Here is a 25,879-nt window from a genome sequence, read left to right as displayed (position 1 = left end):
AAGGAAGTGGTGTAGATAAAGGAGAAAACTTTTTTTTTCCTATTGGAGTGTCCTGAAAAATTCTTCATTACTAATATTGCTTATTCCATTATGATCAATCTTACAGAGTGTAGTGCAGGTTTTGTCATTATTTTTGTCATTGGTCAGGCTCTGAGCCTGGCCATAGGTAAATATTATTAAGACCACACAGAGCTTAATCTTAGGCCCTGTACATGGCAAAAGGCAAGATAGTTTCAGCTTAGCCTGGAGAGTCTGGCCGTGCTGAACTTCCTGTGAAACTGGTACCTTATTAAGCAGCTTGCATGGCAGCGCCTGTGGCAAGTTCCTACCTGAAAAATCTGTAGATAGTGAGATGTTGAAGTCTGTACTTCAATCATTGTAGCCTATGGGATGCATTGGATCGACCTTCTCGTGGTGCATCCCATAAGTACCCATTCATTGGGGAAACTGACGATCCTTTCTAGCCAACTGAATCCACATGGATCCCAGTCACTTTCAAAGCCAGCAACAAGCAGCTCCTGACAGCTTTCAACCTGACGCTGTTGACTGGCTACGGAAGAAGGACAAACGCTAGAAGAAGAAGAATGTAGCCTATTGATTAAATATAGCATATTATTGGCAGAGTCCTCCGACCTGTTTTTTTTGTTTGTTTTTTTGTTTGTTTGTTTGTTTTTGGCCAGGGTTAACGCTGGGGCTCCATGACTGCACTATGAATTCACTGCTCTTGGACACCGTTTTCCCGTATCTTTGTTGTCCTTATTGCCCTTGTTATTATTATTGTTATTGCTGTTGCTGTTTTGTTTTGTATAGGACAGAGAAAAATAGAGGGGGTGGGGAGACAGAGGCGCGGCAAAGATAGACACCTGCAGACCTGCTTCACTGCTTGTGATGCAAAACCGGTGCAGGTGGGGAGCAGGGGCTCAAACTGGGATCCTTAAGCCATGTGCGTTTAAGCTGCTGCACTACTGCCCAGCCCCTTTGTCCTGATTGCTTAGATACATGATTACCTACTATTTTCTCTTTTAAAAATATGTTATTTTATATATTTAATTTTGTTTATTTTGGGTAGAGACAGAGAAATTGAGAGGGAAGGGAAGCTAGAGAGGGAGAGAGATACCAGCAACACTACACAGCTCATAAAGCTTTCTCCCTGAAAGTGGAAATCTGAGGTTTGAACCAGGGTCCTTGTGAATTAAAACATGTGCACTCTACCATGTGCCACCGCCTAGCTCCCCACTATTTTTTTTCTGATAGATTTTTGAAAAGTTTTTCTTTTCTCCCTACGAGGGTTCTCAAGGAAATAGAGAATAGCTGTATGTATGTATGTATGTATGTATGTATGTATGTATATATATATATACACATATATATGTATATATATATATATATATTACTTACTACATTTTTAAAATATGCTGCTTTTTTGTGTGGCAATTTTGCATCTTTCCTAGTAGATTATAGTTTCTTCAGAGAATGATGATGCTTGCTTTTTACTTTCTGCAATAGTCCCAGTGTGAATTCTGAGTGATAGTGAGTTGAAATGCTTTTAGAATTATTAGACATGTACCTTAATTGTAAACTCTATAGAAAATATCAGAGAAAATAAACAGGGCTAACATATTGCTAAGATGGAAATCTTTCATGACAGCATATTAAACAAGTATACATTATATTTGATTTAATATTTAAATATTTAGAATACTCTAAAAAATAATGTTATATGATAACACCATAAGACTAAATCGCTAATAAAAATGTATTTTATAAAACTGATATGGATATCCTTGGTAAGTAACATGCTGAAATGTGAGATTTTTTTTTTTTGCTAGAAAACAGATGAAAAGCAGAATCTCTTATTTTTAATGCCAAAGTATTTCATAGCCACTAATGATTAGCAATGCAAATGATTTGTTCAACAATCTGTTACAGGTAAAATAAAGTGACTTGGGAATTTCATAAGAATAGATAATTGAAAGTGTCATATATGCCCTTGGAGGATATATGTAATTGGTAAAATATTAAACAGTGATTCATTTGTTTCCATTTTCTCCCTATTTTGCATAGTGAAGTTAGTCTGTTACTATAGCATAGCTCACACTCTATTAGGGAAATTACCTTGATTTTCAGGACATTTTATTTGCAGTTTCAGGCACTCACACATTTGCAGTTTCATAGCTCTAGGCCAACATCTTGTTTATTTATTTATTTATTTATTTTTAATTTTAGATAGAGAAAGACACCTCAACACTAGAGATTCCTTCAGTGCTATAACACCCCCTTATGGTGCCAGGGCTGTAACTTAGATCAAATTTTCTCATGGCAAGGCATATACCCTCCTTAGTAAGCTAGCTGTTGGCCCTGGGGGTTGGGGGGCGGCATTGTAAAGCTCTTGATTCATTCAATAGACACAAGATTGTCAATGAAGAAATGGTTTGCATGTTCAGTATTTTTTCTGTAATCCAATCTGTAGGTTTCCTGCATGTCTGATTTATTTTGTTTTTAATTTAATACTTTAATGAGAGAGAGAGAAGGAAGAGAAAGGACCACAGCACTTCTCAGCTCTAGCATATATATTATATATATAACTATAATTATATATATATAATTTTTTTGAAGTCATATAATTTCATTGTCAACAGAGCCAGCAGAGTTCTGATTTGTGAATGAATTCTAGCTTATATTTAACCTAGGATCTTGGAACCTCAGACTTGAAAGTCTTTTTCACAACCGTTATGCTGTCTCCCCAGCCCCAGCACATCTAATTTCATCTGGAAGTTGGGGAGGAATTATGTGCACTGTTTATTCTCCGAGTGGATAAGTGAGATGGCTGTCCTATCCAGTTCTATTCTGACTCACAGATTTTACACAGAATTATTCATTAAGTAATATATAGTCATCCAAGAAAACAAGTCAAGATGCTTTCATCTAAAATGTGTAACTGTTTCTTTCATGGGTCTTGGGGGATTATTCTGACTGCAACACTACTAACATAGATTAGTAGATTAACATAGATTATCTCTGATTTGTAGAAGACTACTACAATGGACTAAATGCTTGTATTCTTCCAACATTCACAGGCTGGAACTCTACCTCTCTGGTGAGAAGTCATTAAGAGGTTAAAAAGACTGAGGGATCATGGAGGAGAACCTCCTGAATTGGATTGGTTCCAATGGGAGAAATCAAGAGAGAATCTCCTTCTTACCTCTGCTTTGTGTCACATGCTCGGGTTAGGGTTAGGGTTAGGGTTAAGGTTAGGGTTAGGCTTAGGGGATGGACTTTTTAAATTTCTTTTTCAGAGAGTGGATGAGAGACAGAAAGAGGAGAATTACAGGCAGCACAGCACTGTTTCACTACTCATGAGTATTTCCCTTTTTCTAATGTTCCCTTATCATGACTAAGGTCTCCATTCCAGCCTCTTGGTAAAGTATGTTCTCATTGCTTCTGATTCCTAGCCCAGCCCTTTTTTTTTTTAACTGTAAGAACTAGACTAAAATATGAATGAGCAGAATAAAAACTGAACCAGTAAAACTGAAATATCTAAAATTAAGAGTTGGGATTTAAGGAATATAGTATATTCAGTATGCAAATAGAGTTAATACCTAAGGTTCTAAAGTTCCTGGTCAATTCCCCACAATATCATAAGCCACATCTGAGTAGTACTCTGTGAAATGAAAATAATTATAAGAAGAAAATAAAGAGTTCGTAGAAAGTTTAACGTTGGGTATGGCTTTCCTGTGAGGTCCTGGATTTGAGCCTCTACATCCATTTGTAGCAATATGCGTATCATTGTGTAACTCCATGCATGGTGGAGTGAGGCTTTTGTATCTTTAATGTCTCTCCTCTCTATCTCCTTAGATAAATGAAAAGTTGTTTACGGGAAATTCCTCAGTGATACTGCATAAGCACAAGGCCCTAGGTTCACTTACTAGCTTCATATAAAAATGGACAGTTTTAAAAATACTAATTAATTATTTTTAATAATTCATTTTGGATAAGACAGAGGAGGAAAGAGAGTGAAAGATAAAAAATTGCACCTGCAGCACTGAATTACCACTTGTGAAACTCTCCCTCTTCAGGTGGGAACCAGGGGCTTGAACCAGGGTTCGTGAATATTATAACATGCACACTTAGCTTTAAATTCCAACCTCAGCAATTAAAAAAAAAGCAAGTAACTAGAGAAACTTCTCAACCCTGTGTGGGTTCCTGCTACCTATACTATAAAGACAATTTCCTAGCAAAATTCTACTCATTCTGCTTCACAAAATATGTTTTGATGACTGTATCTTTTTTTTAAATTTATTTTACTTATTTATTCCCTTTTGTTGCCCTTGTTTTTTTTTTTTTTATTGTTGTAGTTATTATTGTTGTTGTTGTTGTTGGATAGGACAGAGAGAAATGGAGAGAGGGAGGGGAAGACAGAGAGGAGGAGAGAAAGATAGACACCTGCAGACCTGCTTCACCGCCTGTGAAGCGACTCCCCTGCAGGTGGGGAGCCGGGGCTCAAACCGGGATCCTTATGCCAGTCTTTGTGCTTTGCGCTTAGCCCGCTGTACTACAGCCCAACTCCCTTGATGACTGTATCTTATCTTTTCACCCACCCAAGCTGACTCCCTCACTGCACCAATCACATCAGGGTACATTTAGTTCCAAGGAACCCTTGTTTTAACTTCTAACTTACAATATACTTCTTTCACTTTATCTCCTCAGATCCTGAATATCTCTGGAAATTTCACCTACCACTTTTGAATCATCAGATATTATCAAAACTAACAAACAACTACTTTATTCTTGAGATGCCTTCAGTGAAGGAGCTTACATACAGATGGCATATTTTTCCTCTAAAATATTAACATTACACCCTAAAAAATCAACCCCAGTTAATCTTAGAGTCAGTGGAGCTTAACACCTCCCTTTACTCTGTAGCAGATACAATTATTCTTTTTTTTTTTCTTCTAAGGTTGAGATCACATTAATGTTTTTATTTTAATTTCTTTATTGGAGAATTAATGTTTTATATTCAACAGTGCTGTGCAGATGTCCCCTCAGGCTCTGCCACTTCCCACAGAGTTTTTTTTTATTTATATATTTTTTAATTTTTTTTATTTAAGAAAGGATTAATTAACAATTAATACAATTATTATTAATGTAAATTGGTTTAAAGAGATGATCTGTATGTTAAGGCACCATTTTCTTTTAAGGATGTGACCAAATGAGAACAGTAGTAATAGATAAAGTGATCATTTCTGAATTCAGAGCCCAGAACTAGAATCCAGAATAAAGCACTCATGTAAATGCTCAGGTGACATGATTCTGTATAGACCCTCCTACATTGAGTGTAACTTCTAATGGTTCTCACCATAAGAGCTTTTCACTGGTTCTTGATTCTACGTAGACAGAATATATAACTTGATTTGCTACTGGAACTAATATTTATGACTATTTTGTCTATATATATGTATCCCTTGTTTTTTGTTGCTGCATGTGTCTGTACTATTATTTAGAAATGCATATATACACACTTCGTGTTTGTAAATGTGTATATAATTGCTATTTGTCAATGTTTATATGCATTTGATATTTGTCAATAAACATATGCATTTATATTTTATAAATGCACATATATGTACTTATCACTATGTAGATGTATGCATCAATTACTTATGGATACATAGGTCTTAGTATAATGTGCAAATGCATATATATATATACATTGATATTTGTGAATATGTACAGGACTAATTATTACTTTTAAATGTTCTTATATGCTTACCAATTGTTATTGGTAAATGTAGGATTTATTATTATCTGTATGTGCATATATTAGGAGTCTCTACTACATAGGTTTACATTTTCCTTCTCCCACTATTACATTCAGGTAGAAACGAAAAATGTAAGTCGCTGTGGGACCACTGCACTTGCCAAACCCCTAATCTCTGTGATCCACTACTGACCCTGGGAGTCTGAGAGACACAATAAAATTTTAGTTGACCTTTTCATAGATTCTTTTCCTAACTCACAAAGTTTAATTATTTCTTTTCGTAATTCTCAAATATGTTCTTTCTTCTTTGTTCCCAAGGATATACCCCTGCTATAAACTCTGCTCAGCTCATTCCTAAAATTATTCTCACTGTTCTAGGGGAGCATTCAGAGACATAACCCAAAATGAGCCTAAATCTGTCTCTTGTCCATTTTGATTGGTAATTGACTACTAATATAGCAATGTCATTCCAGAAGACTTTGCATGTTCAAACAATAGTTTCCTATGACCCTATTACCCTAAATATGTCTCTCTAGGCTCCTGGATTCTTTTTTTATCTCTCTGTTGGAAAGAATTTGTACTATTTGAAGAAGTGCTCTCCACCAGTAGGGAGCAGGAGAAGAAAATAAGTTTGTAAGAATTGCTTGTATGCTGAAGAAAGAAATTTACAAATAATTATCATGGAAATGATGTCATGGTATTTAAATCAATTTACATATTTTCAATGGCAATTTATCACATTTTACTCCTTCCATTAGCTGCCCATTACTTCATTTTTCTTTTAATGTTTCTTCTTAAGAATTTCAATTTATTATGTAACTGAACCACGAATTTATAATCCAGAGCTAATTCTGTCATAATGATGGGCATGACATTAAAAATTTTAACATAGTATCTCAGGTGTGACCTACAGTGCTTCAAGTGTCTATAATTCATGTGCACTTTCTAAGTTTTTATTTATTTATTTTTTATTTATAAAAAGGAAACATTGACTAAACCATAGGATAAGACAGGTACAACTTCACACAATTCCCACCACCAGAACTCTGCCCATCCGCTCCCCTACTTTCTAAGTTTTGAGACATATGTTAGAACACATCTTGGTAGATTGTTTTGAAGCCATGCAAATGCTTCCCTGTTGTAAATGAAAGAGTGCACAAACAGTTTTATCATGTAGTAGTAATAGTATCATTATGTTAGACAGTTTATTTCTGGCAGCTAGATTGCTCAGGAGAAGAATTACCATGTGATCTGCAAGAGTTAGATCAAACAACATAGAGGTTGATAAAAATTGTAGTCCAGCATCACATATTCTAAGAAATGAGCTGTAGGAAGATTTAATCTTTGTTGGGACAACATAGAGAGTAATTAAACAAACCTAGGTGGTACATCCTACCACCTAGTACATGTACATATAGGATCTATGGTACAATATGTTGGTACTTCCCCTGTGTATTAGCTATGTCTGTCATATACTGAAACATTATCAAATGTCATGTGATGGTTTGTTCAACTACTGGACCTTAGTGAAAAGAGAGGCACAATGTTTAAAAAAGCAGAAATTTCAATTCTAAAACATCATCAGTGGCTGGGTGTTGGCTCACCCAGTAGAATGTGCATGTGGTCATGTGTGCAAAGATCATGGCTCAAGCCCCAGGACCCTCCTTGTGGGGGGGAGAGGAAGCCTTCACTAACAGTAAAGCAGCACTGCATCTCTCTTTCTCCCTTCATCCCTCCCTCCCACTGAGGTTCTATAAAAATAATGACCATGATACTATATGGGGGAAGAGCCAAGATAGTGACTTGGAAGCAACTGCTGGTGTGACAACAACAATTGCAGGAAAGGGTAGGATCCTGGCCTTCAGCAGGACGGGGAACAAGACATTCTAAGCGTGACACCAAGGAGGTGACTATAGCTCAATTTGGGTTAGAAAATAGAGCAACAAAAAAGGAAAAATTTTTATTATTTCTCTCCCCCCCATAACCAGACCACAGGGGTAGGGAGCTGCTGTTAGTAGGCTTCCCACCGACCTTTTTTCAAGATTCCTGGCTCACCAGGGGTGCCATTCCAATCTTGTTCCTTTCTGAATCCCTTGGCTATTTTTTTTTCTCTGAGTAAGTGACTTAGGCCCAATTGGAGTGACAAATATCTGACCAAGCAAAGCCTCACCTCGCCTGGGAGAGACTGCCTAGAAGTTATTTATTTATTTATTTATTTATTTATTTATTTATTTATTTTCAATCAGTTGTCTAGGCTCACTATGCCAGAGCTAACCAGGAGCCATCCAAGCTGCAGACCCACTGTTAGGGCTTTTTAACCTATTCTGTTTTATTATTAGTATTATATATATATGAATATCCCTTTACCCCTCTCCCTCAGGTGGACCAAAATTAACTCTTAGTATATTTTCTATTGCTAGGGGACTAGGTGTCTTATCCATTGTGAGAGGAACTTGTTTCACTCTTCATACCTCCTCTATCCACTCTCTCCCTTCTCCTTCCTCATAGCGAATTAAAAAACAAGCAAACAAAAAAAAAAAAACCAACTATCCTTTCACTGCTCTTTTTTTCTTACTGTTTTTTTCTTTTCTTTTTTCTTTTCTCTCTCTTTTTTTCCCTGTCTTTCTTTCTTCCTTCCTCCTTCCTCTGCTTCCTGAATTCACTGATACTCCTTTGTGAATTATTTTGTGGAAGAACTATGACTCAGAGTGGACTCTCTCTGTATGTGTCTCTGCTCTACTTCCCTTTCTCCTCTTGCTACCCCTAAAATTTACAGTGGACAGTAGATTTGCATAATTGTCTATTCCTGCTATCCCTTTTTTCGTAACTCTTTCTTTTCCATTTGGACTTGGTTGCTATTTTTTCACTGACTGGAGACATTGTTGGGCTAATGGGTATTGGTTAAACTGCTTCAATCCTTGCTTCAGTTGCTATTGTAATTTCTGAGGGTGGTGACTGCATTTGTCATAAAGGTATTTAGTAGAGCATGGCTTGTACTCAAAAAACAACAACTGAGGAGCAACAGCACATAAAAATAAAAAACACATTCATAAAAAGAATGTTTAGATAAACAGCAAATAAAACTGCTACTACAATGAATGAAGACAAGAGACAAAGAAACTACAAATCAGCCAGAAGTAACCATAGATAAGAAAAGTATTAAAGAAATAATAAACTTATTAATCACAGAAATGAAAACAACTTCGGAGGAAAGGGCTAGCAGTATTAGGGAAACAACAAATGAGATCCTCAAAGAACATACTACCTTGAGGCAATTAGAGAACTGAAAGCTGAAATAGCTGAACTGAAGAAAGAAGCTGAGGGAAGGGAAAGCAGACTAACAGAAGCAGAAAACAAAATTAGCTAGACAGAGGATGAGGTAGAGAAAACTAATAAAGAGGTAAAAGAGCTCAAAAAGAGATTGAGAGACATTGAAAACAACAACAAAGATATATGGGATGATCTCAAAATGAGTAACATTCATATAATTGGCCTGCCAGAGGAAGAAAGAGAGGAAGGGGAAGCAAACATTCTAGAGGAAATTATAGAAGAAAACTTCTCAGACCTGAACAACAGAAAGGACATTAAGATTCAAGAGGTTCAGAGAGTCCTAAACAGAATCAACCCAGACCTTAAGACACCAAGACACATCATAGTTATAATGAAAAGAAGTAAGGATAAAGAAAGGATCCTAAAGGCTGCAAGAGAGAAACAAAAAGTCACGTACAGGGGGAAACCCATAAGACTATCAGCAGACTTCTCTACTCAAACTCTAAAAGCCAGAAGAGAATGGCAAGATATCGATCAAGCCCTGAATGAAAAAGGGTTTCAACCAAGGATAATAAATCCTGCTAGACTTTCATTCAAACTAGATGGAGGGATCAAAAATCTTCTTAGACAGACAACAGTTAAAGGAAGCAACCACCACCAAGCCTTCCCTGAAAGAGGTTGTAAAAGACCTCTTATAAACAAGAACATCACTATAATACTTGCAATATATCAGAGCAAATAAAAATTATTGAATAATGGCACAACAGTATATTAAATTAATAATATCAGTAAATGTCAATGGTTTAAATTCAACCATCAAAAGGCACAGAGTGGGAGGATGGGTCATAAAACATAACCCAACCATATGCTGCTTGCAAGAATCCCACTTGACCCAACAAGATAAACACAGACTTAAAGTGAAAAGATGGAAAACTATCACACAGGCTAATGGACCACAAAAAAGGCAAGAATAGCCATTCTCATCTCTGACACAATAGATTTTCAATTAAATAAAGTAATAAAAGATAGGCAAGGACATTACATAATGATTAGAGGATCAATCAGTTAAGAAGACTTAACAATTACTAACATCTATGCACCCAATAAGGGACCATCTAAATACATCAAGCACCTACTCAAAGAACTTCAAAAATACATCAAGAGTAATACAATAGGATGTGAGGGCGATCTGGCTGCGACATCTGTCACCCCATTGATTGCCAGGGTTGATTCGGCTGATCTGGCTTTCTAGGCGGGTGTCCCCTTCCTCCCTCACCACTCCATGTGCGTCCCTCCCGAAGCTGCGCGCTCGGTCGAAGAGGATGGCCTTCCCCGAATAGAGACGGACCGGTCTTCGGTCGAGGGTATACGTGTAGCTGCACTCCCCTGCTAGAACCTCCAAACAAGCTCTCAAGAGTAATACAATAATTGTGGGAGACTTTAACACCCCACTCTCACACTTAGATCAAAAAAGCAGAGAATCAACAAAGAAACAAGAGAATTAAATGAAGATATGGACAGACTAGACCTTTTGGACATTTTCAGAGTTCTTCACCCCAAAAAACTGGAATACTCATTCTTTTTAAATCCATACAATACATACTCAAGGACAGACCACATGTTAGGCCACAAAGACAGCATCAACAAATTCATGGGCATTGAAATCTTCCCAAGTATCTTCTCAGACCACAGTGGAGTAAAGCTAACATTTAACAACAAACAGAAAATTATTAAAAGACACAGAATTTGGAAACTCAACAACATACTGCTTAAGAACCACTGGGTCAGAGAGACACTCAAGCAAAAAATTCAAATGTTCCTGGAAACAAATGAAAATGAAGACACAAGATATCAAAATACTTGGGACACAGCTAAAGCAGTATTGAGAGGGAAACTCATAGCCATACAATCACATATTAAATAACAAGAAAAGCTGTGGTATATATACACAATGTAATACTATGCAGCTATTAAGAACAATGAACCCACCTTTTCTGACCCATCTTGGATGGAGCTAGAAGGAATTATGTTAAGTGAGCTAAGTCCAAAAGATAAAGATGAGTATGGGATGATCCCACTCATCAACAGAAGTTGAGATAGAAGAACAGAAAGGGAATCTAAAAGCAGGATCTGATTAAATCGAAAGTAGGGCACCATAGTAAATACTCTGTGGTTAGGGGAGGGTGGATATTCGGCTTCCCAGGGAGGGTGTGAGGGGTGGGGTGGGTGGGATGGAACACAGTCTTTTGGTGGTGGGAATGGTGTTTATGTACACTCCTATTAAATTGTAGTCATATAAACCACTATTTAATTAATATGAGAGTGGAAAATTGATCATATGTCTCGAACTTTTAAAAACACAGTCTTTTTAATACATAGGCTGAGTTTTTGATATGTTGACTCTCTCAAAAGTCTAGACCAGGTAGAACAGAAGCAGCCAGTGGCACAGCTATATACAAGATGCTAGGTATTATACCCCAAACCCTAACAAAGGGACTTTTCAAAGTTAACCCAATCATCAAATAATGTGATGATAACCATAACTATCCATTGTCTTCTTGAACCCTAAGACAGCAGGAACCTCACATTTCCAATATAGAGCCTATATTTCCATCAGTCCTGGAACCTTAGTGGGTGAGGCGCACTTTCCTGCATGCTTCTCTCAATTCATATCAAATAATATTGCATCTGCTGATCACAACCTAATCAAAACAATGAGTGCCACCCCAGCATGCTTCACTTCAGACTGTGTCCAGAGACTTCAGGTGTGGAAAGACTACCCTTCAGCTTCATCACTCCAGTGAGACCATTCCTTTCATAGTATCCTCTAATTCTATTCCAGGTGGTCCACTCCCCATTAAAGTCCCCAAACCTAGATATAGAACAGGTCCTCTGAGACAGAGCATAATATGTTCACAGGTGTCTATAAACCAGGGAAGAATATATACCTGAAAGCAGAAGTACACAAGAGTGTGCAGTGAATACCCCCCAACACTTCATCTGCACTATTCCAGCCTTTAGGTCCATGATTGTTCAACAATTTGTTTGGCTTTGTATGTTCACTCTCTTTTCAGCCACCAGGTTCCAGATGCCAGCATGATGCTGACCAGACTTCCCTGGACTAAAGACCCCACCAATATATCCTGGAGCCCTGCTTCCCCAGAGACCCACCCTACTAGGAAAAGAGAGAGGCAGACTGGGAGTATGGATCGACCAGTCAATGTTCATGTTCAGCTGGGAAGCAATTACAGAAGTCAGACCTTCCACCTTCTACAACCCACAAGGACCCTGGGTCCATGCTCCCAGAGGGATAGAGAATGGGAAAGCTATCAGGGAAGAGGATGGGATATGGAGATCGGGTGGTGGGAATTGTGTGGAGTTGTACACCTCCTGTCCTATGGTTTTCTTAATGTCTCCTTTCTTAAATAAATAACTAAATAATAAAAAAAATAATGGACACTAGAAATGATGGAGTCATGTAGCAATAACCTTGGAGCAAGATTTAAAAACAAAGTATAAACCATTTTTAGTGGTTGCTGGGAAACTATCAAATGAAATGTTATAGCCTTTAGGGTGTGAAGCACAGGGATTTGTTAAATACTATATACCATGAGCAAACAAAACATAAAAATGAAACTCTATACTTTTTGGAGTAAAATATATTATCCATAATTTATATAATCAAGCATTCTACTCACTCCTTCAAAGTCTATTTTGATTTTGGCTCAAAGTACCATACAGATATGAGGAGCCAAAGCATTCTTCTACTTTCTGTCATTATAGTGACAGATTATCAGACAATGAAGCCATCTGTAAGACTGATACCCAAACATTGGAGATTTTTATGAATGTATCTTACTTTAAGTGAACTGTGTTGGGGGAAGCATTAAAGATTTCTCTATTGGAAGTGAGCTGGATTCATATACAGAGATGATACACGCAATGCTTCTGTGGGATTTTGTTCATTTTTATAATAGCCTGACTTATAGATCAAAGTACTAACAAATGAATATAAGATTAAAATTTGTGAATAGGGGGCTGGTTGGTGGCACACCCAGTTAAGTGCATATAATACTATGTACAAGGGCCTGTACAAGGAAATGAGTTTGAACCTCTGCTGGTGTGCTGATGCTTTACAAGAGGTGAAGCAGGCCTGTAGGTGTCTTTCTCTCTCCCTCTCCATCCTCCCCTCTCTTCGTAATTTCTTTATCAAAATACAATAGAAAAGGGGAAAAATGAAAAAATGGAAGCCAGGAGTGGTGGAATTGCAATGTCAGCACTGACTCCAGCTACTGGAGGCAATTAATTAATTAAAATTGTGAACTGTGGAATCCTCAGATGTTCTTACTGTCAGTGCATTTTTAAAGTAAGTATAGGTAATGGGAAACGTTGACCAACCCAATGTGGAATTTAGCCATTTTCCTACCATACCAAAGACTGGTGTCAAAACTAGATTTCCCTCTAGGTCATACTTCTATGATGCCTTTGCTAAACTCCTTTCTTTGGAGAACTTTATGGAGTCAAAGAATACGTACACATGATGGAAATGAAGTAGGTGCAACTGAAGCTCTCCCACCTATTACAAAGTTGGTAGAGTTAGGAGTCTGTCACTAACATCTCCTGTTATAATGACCAGGCTTATTTCCTCACTCCCTCTAAATATGTCCACCATGAATTCTAGATTCTCCCACATTCTCATCAGTGATCACTAGGAAACTAGATATGCATGTTTGCTGTTTAGATGCCAAGTTTCTATTAAACTTTTAATTATAAGTCACTGGCATTATTAGCTAAACATATAGTTTTTCAAATATATTTCTTGTGAGGCAGTGGACATTCATCTGTATGGTAGTTCATCCATAGAAAACAAACATGGTGGACATCCTCCTTTCATTTTGAACTTATTTCCTTGAACAACTTGGCCTCTTGGCATGGGCCAATGATTACAAGAATCTGAATTATCCAGGGGCCTCTGGGTTCTTTTTCTTTATATATATATATAAACTTTAATTTTTATTATCTTTATTTATTTATTGGATAGAGACAGCCAGAAATTGAGAGAAGGAGGAAGAGATACAGAGAGACACCTACAGACCTGCTTCACCACTTGCAAAGCTTTCCCCCTGCAGGTGGGGTCTGGGGGCTCAAACCTGGGTTCTTCTGCACTGTAGCATGTGAACTCAACCAGGTACACCACCACCTGGCCCCGTTATTTTTCTTTTAAGCCTAAAGTATAAAACTGTTATTACTTTGACTTCTGCTGCACTAGTTTGATTTTTTTTTTTTGCCTCCAGGGTTATTTCTGGGGTTAGGTGCCTGCACCACAAATCCACTGCTCCTGGAGACCATTTTTTCCCTTTTGTTAACCTGGCTGTTTTTTATCATTGTTGTGGTGGTTATTATTATTGTTGCTATTGATGTCATTGTTGTTGAATAGGACAGAGAGAAATGGAGAGAGGAGAAGACAGAGAGGGGGAGAGAAAGATATACACCTGCAGCCCTGCTTCACCACTTGTCAAGTGAAGACCTGTCGGGAAATTGTGAGGATGTGGTAGAGACTGGCAGGGCTTGACCTGAGGAATGGCGTCTATCCTATCAGTCTCTCTCTCTACTGAGAGGTTGAGCAAGGAGGGACAGGAGTAACCCCAAAGGTTTGCCCCATCTTATCATAATCCCCACCTCACAAAGCATCCTGCATTCTTGATACTATGGCCATTAGATAAAAAGAAAGGAGGAGATGTCAGGAAATTGTGAGGAGCCTCACAAAGCACCCTGTATTTTTCTGCCTCCAGGAACCCGGCATTCCTTAAAACATAAAACTAGCTCCCCCTGCTCCACCCTGCATTCCTGATACTATGGCCTATCTACATAATCATTGTTTTCCCATAAAGATCCCCACCCATTCCATTCCTTTGATCTATCTTCTTTCTACCCTCAAGACCCTCCTTGCCTCCAGGGTATTATTAATCCCACCAGTTAAAGCCCTTGCAACAGTTGTTAAGGAAGTTCCTACCTTTCCAGCTCCTTTTTGCCTTTCTCTGCCCCTTTCCTAGCCATTTATGTTTCCGACTTGCCACTTCTGGGTGTGCCCTTTAAAATCCTTGGATCTCTGATCAATAAAGAATTGAGTTGTCTCGCCACCAAGGATCTGTTCCTGAGTCATTTCCCTCACGTTGCTGAGTGGGCAGCAGCCCAGGCTGGCTCCGGTCAAGTTCTGTCCTTGTACTTTGCACCAGATGCGCTTAACCGGCTGTGTCCAACCCCCAGTTGTTTGATTTTTTAGAAGCAATTTTCACTTGACAAGCAAGGCTAGAAATTACACTGTGAGATAAACCATAGCATGTTATACATACTATAGTGAATTTGATTTATGAGATCTTGACAAAGCATGTCTTGCCTAGGAACATTTGTGTCCTAAAACTAATAGTCTGTTAAACAATTAGAAATCATGAGTCCACAGAGATTTTACAATATTATTTACATTTAATTCCTTTACTTTTGCATTTAATAAGTGCTTTTTTCAACTTTCCTATCACTTCGTTGATGAAATAATAACTGATAGACTTGTTATAGGGGGCAATTCCACTTTTCCCAAAAATAGGTATTAGCACAACTCAGCATCATCAAATTTTCAACTGTCTTCCCATAAATAATGAGTAAAGAACAATGCAAGGTACTAATATAATGAAATCATAAACTACAGGAAGCTAAAATATAGCATAGTAACATATGTTTATAAGATACTGGTTTTGAACACTGGGACTGAGAGCAGCAGGGGGACTTCCATATCAGTAGAGGAATGCTGTGGTACCTCTCCTCTTTGTGCCTTTCCCTAAAAGTAAAAGAATGAAAAAAGAATTTGACCTGGGAGGTTTTTCAGAGGATGGTGGCATCAGTCTTACTCAAGGCCCTTAGATTATTCTTTAATATAATAAATTAATAAATAACCACAATTATAAAAATGTCCATGTGATGCAGGGTTAGCACACAACAATGAGCAGACCCTATGGCAGTAAACATGATAGTGATCAAATAAACAAACAAACAAAAAAGTATATAGCAACATCATTTGTAATAGTTCAAACTTAGAAGCAACTTGGGTTTCCAACAACAGATAAATGGCTAAGAAATGTGTGGTGTATATACACAAGGTAATACTATTCAGCTATTAAGAATGATGAATTTGGGAGTCGGGCTATAGCACAGCGGGTTAAGCGCAGGTGGTGCAAAGCACAAGGACCAGCATAAGGATGCCGGTTCGAACCCCGGCTCCCCACCTGCAGGGGAGTCGCTTCACAGGCGGTGAAGCAGGTCTGCAGGTGTCTATCTTTCTCTCCTCCTCTCTGTCTTCCCCTCCTCTCTCCATTTCTCTCTGTCCTATCCAACAATGACAACAACAATAATAACTACAACAATAAAACAACAAGGGCAACAAAAGGGAATAAATAAATTAAATTAAATATTAAAAAAAATGAATTATGAATTTACCTTCTTGGCCTCATCTTGGATGGAGCTTGAAGGAAACATGTTAAGTGAGATAATCCAGAAAGTGAAGGATGAATATGGGATGAGGTCACTCATAGACAAAAAGGGGAAAAATAAAGTAGAACTTGGACTGAGTTTGGCGTATTGCACTGAAGTAAAAACCTTGTGTGTGGGGGTGGGGGAGGAAGATTCAGGCCCTGCCACATATTGACGGAGAAACACTTAGGCTGGGGTGAGAGTGTTTTACAGGAAATTGAGAAATTTTATATATGTATCAACAACTGTATTTACTGTAAACCATTAATCCCCACATTCAAAGCAAACAAACAAACAAATGACTATAATTTTCACAGGACTGAAACCACAGAAAATGGTACACAGCCTGGTTTGGCAAATGAACCACTTCCATGAGGGTAGTGGTGCACTTGGGTGGGCACACATGTTGCAATGCATTAGGACCCAAATTCAAGCCCTAATTCTTGCCTGCAGGACCGGTGAAGTCATACTGCAGGTCTCTCTCTCTATCTCTCTCTCTCTCTCCCTTTCTCCTCCTCCTCCTCCTCCTCCTCCTCCTCCTCCTCCTTCTTCTTCTTCTTCTTCTTCTTCTTCTTCTTCTTCTTCTCTCTCTTTCTCTCTCCTTCCCTCTCCATTTCTCTCTGTCTCTATCCAATATGCACTAAGAAGTAAAAACTATATTTTAAAAATGAAAGTGGCAAACTACCTAAATATCCTATGTGTCATTGTACATTGTATTCAACAATGGCCTGTGAAGTGATGGTTACATAAAAGAAAATCTTAAAGGATAAAGTCCTGTCAGCTCTGAGAACTACAAACCTCAGTTCACACAGTTCAGAAGCACAGGCCCTTTGCCACCAACTTGGTCACTTGCACTTGCCCACCTGCTCCAGATACTCTTTTAGGGAATAGATAGTTGATATATCCTGGCAGTTTTGGGCACAAAGTGTCAGTCTTGGTTTTGTATATGTAATAGATGAGCTAGATGTGCAGCATTGCATGCAAAGTGCTAGATATACCCAAATCCGAGAAACAGACAAGGTTTTACAACAATCAAGCACCACAACTCTGCACAGTCTAATTTTCCTTGCCTATTCTAATCTTCCTGGTGAATCTTTCACAGAACAGCACAGACCTCTCCTGGCCTAGGAACATGTGCTCCCTCCTAAGGCCCCCAAACCTGGTGTTTTGCAGGCAACTCTCTTTCTAAAGAGCTTCCTGCCACATGTATCTGAAAAAAGCTAGCCTGATAAAAAATAATAATAATAACAAAATAAGATAAAATAAATCAGACAGGGGCGACCCTCCATCTGCCAGCAGTTATGACAGCCAACGGAAGAAGGCATTATGTATCTCAGTAATCACAGCAGCTGTTTATTGCAATGTAGGCTTTTCATTTATAAAAGAGCTCATCTAGGTGAACAGAAACATCTGTAGAGAGAGTGAGCAGTGTGAATTCATTATTCACCAGCCTATTCAAAGCAGTTGCAGGGTCATAGAGGTAATGGAAGAGAATGTTAGAGGATGTCTTAGCTTTGCCTCTATAGGCTAGCAAAAATGCATTTCAGGTCTTAATATATGTGACTTCAGCTTCTCCAGGAGAATGTTCCTGTCCCTACTTGTGGATGATGTTTGACAGGGAGAAAATAAGGTTCTTGGTACAGTGAGTTGCCAGCTCTTGAAGAAAATACAAGGCGTTCTACTAAATATTGTGTTCTCCTCATCCTGAATTAGTAATCTTGGAACATTATTATTCCTTTGTTGATTAATTAAAACAATTAACAACCAATTTCATTTAGAATAGACTCCCAGTTTATGTGTGTTCTCTGGCAAAATACCTTCAAGGTTCGCAGTGCACAAACAAAAGGGAAAAAATGAGATACCTTTTCTGACTTATTAAAGATAAGTTATGGTTCAAAAAGACAATGGACAGTTTTGTTACCATCACATTATTTGGTAATTGGGTTAACTTTGAAAAGTCCTTTTGTTAGGGTTTGCTGTATAGTACCCAGTATCTTGTATATAGCTGTGCCCACCGGTTGTTTCTGATCTACTTGGTCTAGGCTTTTGAGAGAGTCTACATATCAAATACACAGCCTATATATTAAAATGACTCAGTCTGTGTTTTAAAAACTTTGAGACATACAATTAATTTTCCCACTCTCATATTAATTAACTAGTGATTTATATGACTACACTTTACTAGGAGTGTACATAAACAACATTCCCACCTCACCCACCCACCCCTACCCCCACCAGCCCCGGAACCCTAAGACAGCAGGAACCTCACATCTCCACTATAGAACCTATATTTCCCCCAGTCCTGGAACCTTAGGACAGGGCCCACTTTCTCGCATACCTCTCCCAATCCATAGCAAATAATATTGCATCTGCCGATCGCAACTTAATCAACGCAACGATTGCCACCTCAACATGCTTCAGCTCAGACTGTGTCCAGAGACTTCAGGTGTGGAATGACAACCCTTCAGCTTCATTACTCGGGTGAGACCTTTCCTTTCATATATTCTCTATTCTTTCCTTTCATAGTATTCTCTAATTCCATCCCAGGTGGTTCACTTCTAACAAAGTCCCAAAACCTAGATATAGACCAGGTTCTGTGAGAGAGAGAGAGCATATGTTCACACGTCTCCATAAACTACTGCAAAATATATACCTGAAAGCAGAAGTACACTAGAGTTTGCAGTGAGTACCCCCCACCCAACACTTCCTCTCCACTATTCCAACCTTTGGGTCCATGATTGCTCAACAATTTGTTTGGCTTTGTATGTTCACTCTCTTTTCAGCCACCAGGTTCCAGATGCCATCAGGATGCTGGCCAGTCTTCCCTGGACTGAAGACCCCACCAATATATCCTGGAGCTCTGCTGCCCCAGAGACCCACCCTACTAGGGAAAGAGAGAGGCAGACTGGGAGTATGGATCTACCAGTCAACGTCCATGTTCAGCGGTGAAGCAATTACAGAAGCCAGACCTTCCACCTTCTGCAACCCACAACGACCCTGGGTCCATGCTCCCAGAGGGATAGAGGATGGGAAAGCTACCAGGGAAGGGGATGGGATATGGAGATTGGGTGGTGGGAATTGTGTGGAGTTGTACCCCTCCTATCCTATGGTTTTGTTAATTTATCCTTCCTTAAATAAAAAATAAATTAAAAAAAGAAAAAATAAAAAAATAAAGATAAGTTATGGCATTTACAGATAGTTACATTGTTTATTATATCATTGGTGCACAATTACATTAATTCTTATATGAAAAGACATCAACAAAATGTATAAGAAAAATAACAACTCTCTTATTAAAGTGATGGACCCTATTTGGCAAACCTTCTGTATAGCTTGGGTGACCATCTAAATGGACAGCTTTCATTCATTCTCCATTTTTTCTCCCCTCCCATTACCTGCTTAACTGCATGTTGTAAAGTGCACTGGGTAAGCAAGTCCTATATATCTAACTCTCACACTGACTACTTATTAATTACACAGCTTCAAATGTCTTAAGATCTCTGGTCTTTAGAAATCTTACATATAAAAGAAAATAAAAACTGTCTTTATACATAGTTTCTCAGCATGGTGATATGGCATTGGAAAACACTGAAATACTGGCTTCTCAGAAAAGTCATGACATATTTTTGCATAGAAAAATAGCTCATGACTTTTCCAACAGTCCAGTAGTGCTTCTGTATGTGCCTGTCATCTTCCCATTCCTTCCTGGAGTCTAGGAACTGCTTTGGATCTGCTGCATTGTGTCGGTTTTAGAGTTTGCAACACTGGAGCTGAGAGATTCCATGGCAATGAGTGTTTCTTCTTTGAGGGCTACTGTCGTAAATCTATTACAGAAGATTCTAAGTGAGTCATCTGATTATTAAAGATGCATCTTTGGGGCTGGTTGGTAGTGCACTTGGTTAAGTGCACATGTTACAATGTGCAAAGACCCAGGTTCCAGCCCTTAGTCTCCACCTCCAGAGGAAAAAACTTTGAGAGTGATGAAGTAGAGTTGCAGGTATCTCTCTGTCTCTCTCCTTCTATATCTTCCCCTTCCTCTCAACTTCTGGCTGTCTTTATCCAATAAATAAATAAAATATAATTAAAAAATTTTTAAAGAAAAGTTTTTTAAAAAATGTATCTTCAACTATGGTGCTGTGGCGCTACATATGTTCAAAAAGGAAGTAACCATACCCCTCTCCAAATATTTGACTCAACAGCTATAAGAAACAAACAACAACAACAACAAAAACACAGAAAGACTCTGTGAGGTCCTAGTGGTCAGGTCTATGTGTCTCTACCCTGTATCGTCTGAGCTGGTGAAACAAGGGATTTTGTATAAACAACAGTGGCTTCTGAATACAGACCCAGATAGATATTATGCCTCCTAAGGAAATAGTCACAGGTGACAATTCTTACCTGCCCTGAAAGAAAGTCCCCAGGACACAAGGAAGAGAGAGACTTCCAGTCAATATCAGGTGGAATTTCTGTAAGTGATGTTTTCTACCATGATGCTTCAGTCCCAAGCCCACATGACAGAAACCCTGGCTAACAACACTCTGAAGCTTGCTGACAGTTTCAATTGCTTACAGTTGCTAAACTATTAGGTATGATGGACAAAAGCAACAATAAAGCTCTGAATGATGCTCCATCACATCTATCTCCATAGTCACTGCAGGACACTGCATTCAACAGTTCACAACACATTTTTTTGTAAGAAAAGATTAAGAGCTTCACTAAGTAGCGGCCACAATAGCACAGTCTATAGCTAATAGAACTGTGATGTTTAAAGGCAGAGTTCAAATACACTTTCCACAAAAGCAGAAGCACAGATGCATGGGAAAGATTTGAAAGGTGGTGGAAAGGTTTAGTACTTTACTTGTGATAGTTTCACAAATGTATTCATGTGTCCTAAGTCAGTGATATGCAGATATTAACTATGTGCATTCTTGGTAAAAAGAAATGAGTGAATACATGAGAAAAGAAATTGCATGTTCTCTACATATTTAGAAATCAATAATAATTATATATTTAGACACACCCCAAATACTTGTCAAATTAAATGGAGTACTACTAAATATGCCAAGTATCAAAGAAACAATTATAAGAGAATAAAATAATTCTAACCAAATTACTAGAGAAGTGAAATAGATGAACACTTCTGTAATTCAGTTAAAACAATGATTGAAAGGAAATATGTAATGTTCAATATTCCCTATGACAAGAAAAAATATGCACACTCTACTGAAAGGGAAGAGATACTGAAATGCAGAGTAATGAAGAAAGGAAATAAATTCAGAGATTATAAATTTTTTCAAAGATATAGATGAAATTCATAAATTATAAAAAAAATTTTCCTTAGTAACATCAAGGAAATCAGTAATTCCTTAGTTAGATTTACTGAGTAAAAGAGAAGTAGAAACAGTCTGACAGTACTAGGAATGAAACTAGATCTATCTCTCTGTGGACCTTCAAATCCGTACGAGGACTTCTTCCCCCAATGACCATAGCAAATATATGAAATAAACGCAACCTAGTACATCAGAGTCCATTAAGAATGAAACAATATGAGAGCAAATGTCTAAGTAGATCTGTATCTATCAGAGAAATTGGGGTTTGTTATTAAAAACCTACCAGCAAGAATAATAGACTCCATGATTTCAGTGAAGAATCTTGTCAAACTTTTAGAAGTGAATTAACACTAATTTTATCTAAAATCTTTTAGAATGTAGAAGAGTCTGGGGGCCGGTGGTGGCGCACCTGGTTAAGTGTATATATCACCATGAGGACGGACCCAGGTTTGAACCTCTGTTTCTCACCTTCTGGAGGGTGCTTCATGAGCAGTGAAGCAGGTCTGCAGGTGTCTTTCTCTCTTCCTCTCTATCTTTCCCTCTTCTCAATTTCTTTCTGTCCTGTCAAGCAAAAATTGAAAGAAAGAAAGAAAGAAAGAAAGAAAGAAAGAAAGAAAGAGAAAAAGAAAGGCAAAAATGGCCGTCAGGAGCCATGGATTTGTAGTGCTGGTACTGAGTCCTAGTGGCAAGAAAGAAAAAAAAAAAAAGAAAGAAAATAGAACAGTCCTCAATTAGTTTTGTGAAAGTAAAATAATGTTGATATCATCTGTTGAAACTATTATGAGCGAAATTTTAAAAAAAAAAGCAAGTGGGTGAATGTGGGGTGATCTTACTCATAAGCAGAAGCTGAAAAACAAGATCAGAAGGGAAAACACTATGCAGAACTTGAACTGGAGTTGATGTATTGTACCAAAGTAAAAGACTCTGGGAATGGGGGGGGGGGGGGCAGTTCACTCCTGGAACAAGATGACAGAGACCTAGTGGGGGTTGTATTGTTATGTGGAAAATCGGGAGATGTAATGCATATACAAACTACTGTAGTTTACTGTCAACTATAAACCATTAATTCCCCAATAAAGAAATTTTTAAAAGTAGAATGTATACCACTTATGAACACAAAAGCAGAGCAAATTAAAATATTAGTGAGTTAAATATCAATATATGAAAAATAGATACTAAAAGGACAGCAGGGAGGAGGTATAAGGGCATAAGAGGCCCAATTCCCTCTGTATTCATGACAGAGGGAGAGGAACCTGATGTGCATGGGATTTTGATAGTGGGTAATATGTGCTGACACTTACTTTTGGGAGATGGGAAATTGTAATCCTGATACTATTATAGTTTTATAAAACATTTTCTCAATAATGAAATAAATGACAGCTCTCATCAGACCTATATATTTTAATGTGTTTATTAGTGAATTTATAAATGAGAGCATCACTCTGGTACATGTGATGCTAGGGACTAAATTTAGGATCCCATCTCTGCAAGTAGACGTTCTACTACACCACTTCCTGGGTTGCAGACCTGCACAGTCTTGATTCTGTTTTAATGTTTTTCTTCCTGGGTGGAAGAAGGATTAGTCGGATAGGAGGAACCTGATTTCTCAGTGGACCTCAGTGGCAGATGCAAAGTAGCAATAGTCACAGTGAACAGAAACAACATAATAGCCTGCCAATTCCTCTCCAATGATACAGTCACAGACTCCCAGGACCAACAGTGACAACACCAGCACAGAGACACTAAGTGGCAATGACAACAAGGGAAAGTCTAAGCCATACTTGCTGACTACCCCAAATGTCTCTGTCCTGTAGCTTTTTCTATCCTGTTCAGTAGAAAATTGTCCTCTTGATGCAGTTATAACTCACCAGAGTAGGAAGAAACCATGACCTAAGGCAAATTCATCACCAGAGTAGGAAGAAACCATGACCTAAAGCAAATTCAGTCACAGAAAAAGAAAAAATATATACCTCAGTAGTTTAAAAGAAGATACTGCACAAAAGAATATGTGGACCACAAAACAGCAAAAGATCATATCAGTCTCATAAGCAATCTATTTCAGGTTGGAATTTTTCTTTTAAGATACAGAAATAGAGAGGCAGAGAGAGTGAAAGAGATCACAGCACAGCTTTCTTAATGCTATGAGGGTTGGACTTGAGCCTGGGGTGCACATGTGGCAAAGCAGCACAATATCAAAGTGGACTATTTTACACCCCTCAAATCGACATATCAGGGAATGATATTCTGGTCACCTAAGAGCCCAAGTCTCAGTGTGAACTGAGTTTAATCAGGAGGAGGTTGGAGGGCCTGGTAGGTGCCAGGGTAACCAGCCCCCTAACACAGCTGAAAGGAATCCTCTACTTACACATCCTGAAGAACTTTTGCTCAAACTGCCTCTGTGAACACAGCTATCAGCTATTGCCTGTGTACACAGCTATTGCAGTGAAAGTACTACAGAAGAAACTCCTTGTCTGGCTAGGAATTTTGGTGAAGCTTCTGGGAATGAAGCAACAAAATGGAAAAAAAAAAACAATAAAAAAATAAACCCTAACAGCTTTTTGTAACACACACACACACACACAAACACACAAACACACACACACACACACACACACACACACACTGTATATCTGTAATATGTACAATTTTTCTGATGGTGAATAGAATTTTGAAACTCAATAGGAAAAAAAATTGGTAGGATGAAATTCCTTTGACACTTTAAAACCTTTTGAACACTCACTCTCAGTAATGAAATTAGTTTTTTAGTGTTTAGTCACTTTCAGTTACTTTTTATTTGGAAAGAGAACCTAGCACTACTCAGTTCTATCATATGAGTTGCCACATTGAATCAGAGCTCTCTTGCATGCATGTCCTGTGCTCTACCACTAACACATCTCCCTAGCCCTATAACGTAACTTTCACCTACTTCATATTTTGTGCTTTAAGAAACTGAAAAAGCTTAGAGAAAGTGAAAGCTGCCAAAGCGGGTACAAACAGCCTTCTGTGGGGATCACAAAAACTATTATATCCAGTAAGAAACCCCAAGTCCAAGTTACAAAATATGTGATCCCAGTACAATATTCAGCGTAAGTCTAAAATTTTCATGTGACATTCTAGCAATGGCAAAACTTAGGCAATAAAAAACAGATCTGGAAGTCAGGCGGAAGTGCAGTGGGTTAAGGGCACGTGGCACAAAGCGCAAGGACCGGCATAAAGATCCCGGTTTGAGCCCCCGGCTCCCCACCTGCAGCAGAGTCAAGTCACAGGTGGTGAGGCAGGTCTGCAGGTGTCTATCTGTCTCTCCCCCTCTCTGTATTCCCCTCCCCCCTCCATTTCTCTCTGTCCTATCCTACAACAATAAAGAACAACAAGGGCAACAAAAGGGAAAATAAATAAATATTTTAAAAAAACAGATCTGTGGCTTCCTGGAGGTATAGTTTATATACAGTAGATTACCTAGTATGTCTGTAAAAGTATGCCTGTATTTCTTCTTATCACTGCATGCCAATCTATAACTATCTTAAAATACAACTCAAATTTAGATATGAAACCAGAAACAATAAAAATTCTGTTCAGTATTTAACATAAATTTAAGGGACCATAAATTATAATCATATTAGGATACACATTGGATGCTTTCCAAACTTTATCGTAATTTTATTCATTTATTTGAGAGACACAGAGAGAGGCATACAGAAAGAGAGAAACTTTGGAATATAGCAATACCTCAGATTCAAGCTGTAGCCCCTAGATTTCAGGCATAGAAGTCTTAATCTTGAATGCTGAGCAATTCCACTAACCATTCATTTATTCTTAATCTTTAAGGCAGGTTTTATATAATCTATAAATGAAAAAATATATAACTTATAGATGAAGAGTTAAGAAGTGTACCCAAGGATAAAAAGATTTAACCTGTAGAACACTGCCCTTATCCAGTAGTACACACTTATAAACTCATCAAGAACCCTCGGAGGGTGTGACTTATGCTAGGTTACACAAT

At 38.1% G+C, this 25,879-nt stretch overlaps 1 protein-coding gene across 1 annotated transcript in view; it reads right to left on the bottom strand.

Moving 5' to 3' along the window:
* Positions 1 to 25,879, bottom strand: part of CSMD1 (CUB and Sushi multiple domains 1) — a 1,841,590-nt gene that overhangs the window by 879,514 nt on the left and 936,197 nt on the right. The gene's annotated exons all lie outside the window — the stretch shown is intronic.

Source organism: Erinaceus europaeus, chromosome 2 (genome assembly GCF_950295315.1).
Source record: "Erinaceus europaeus chromosome 2, mEriEur2.1, whole genome shotgun sequence".
Classification (NCBI taxonomy): Eukaryota; Metazoa; Chordata; class Mammalia; order Eulipotyphla; family Erinaceidae; genus Erinaceus; species Erinaceus europaeus.
This window is presented reverse-complemented; position numbering and strand designations above follow the sequence as displayed.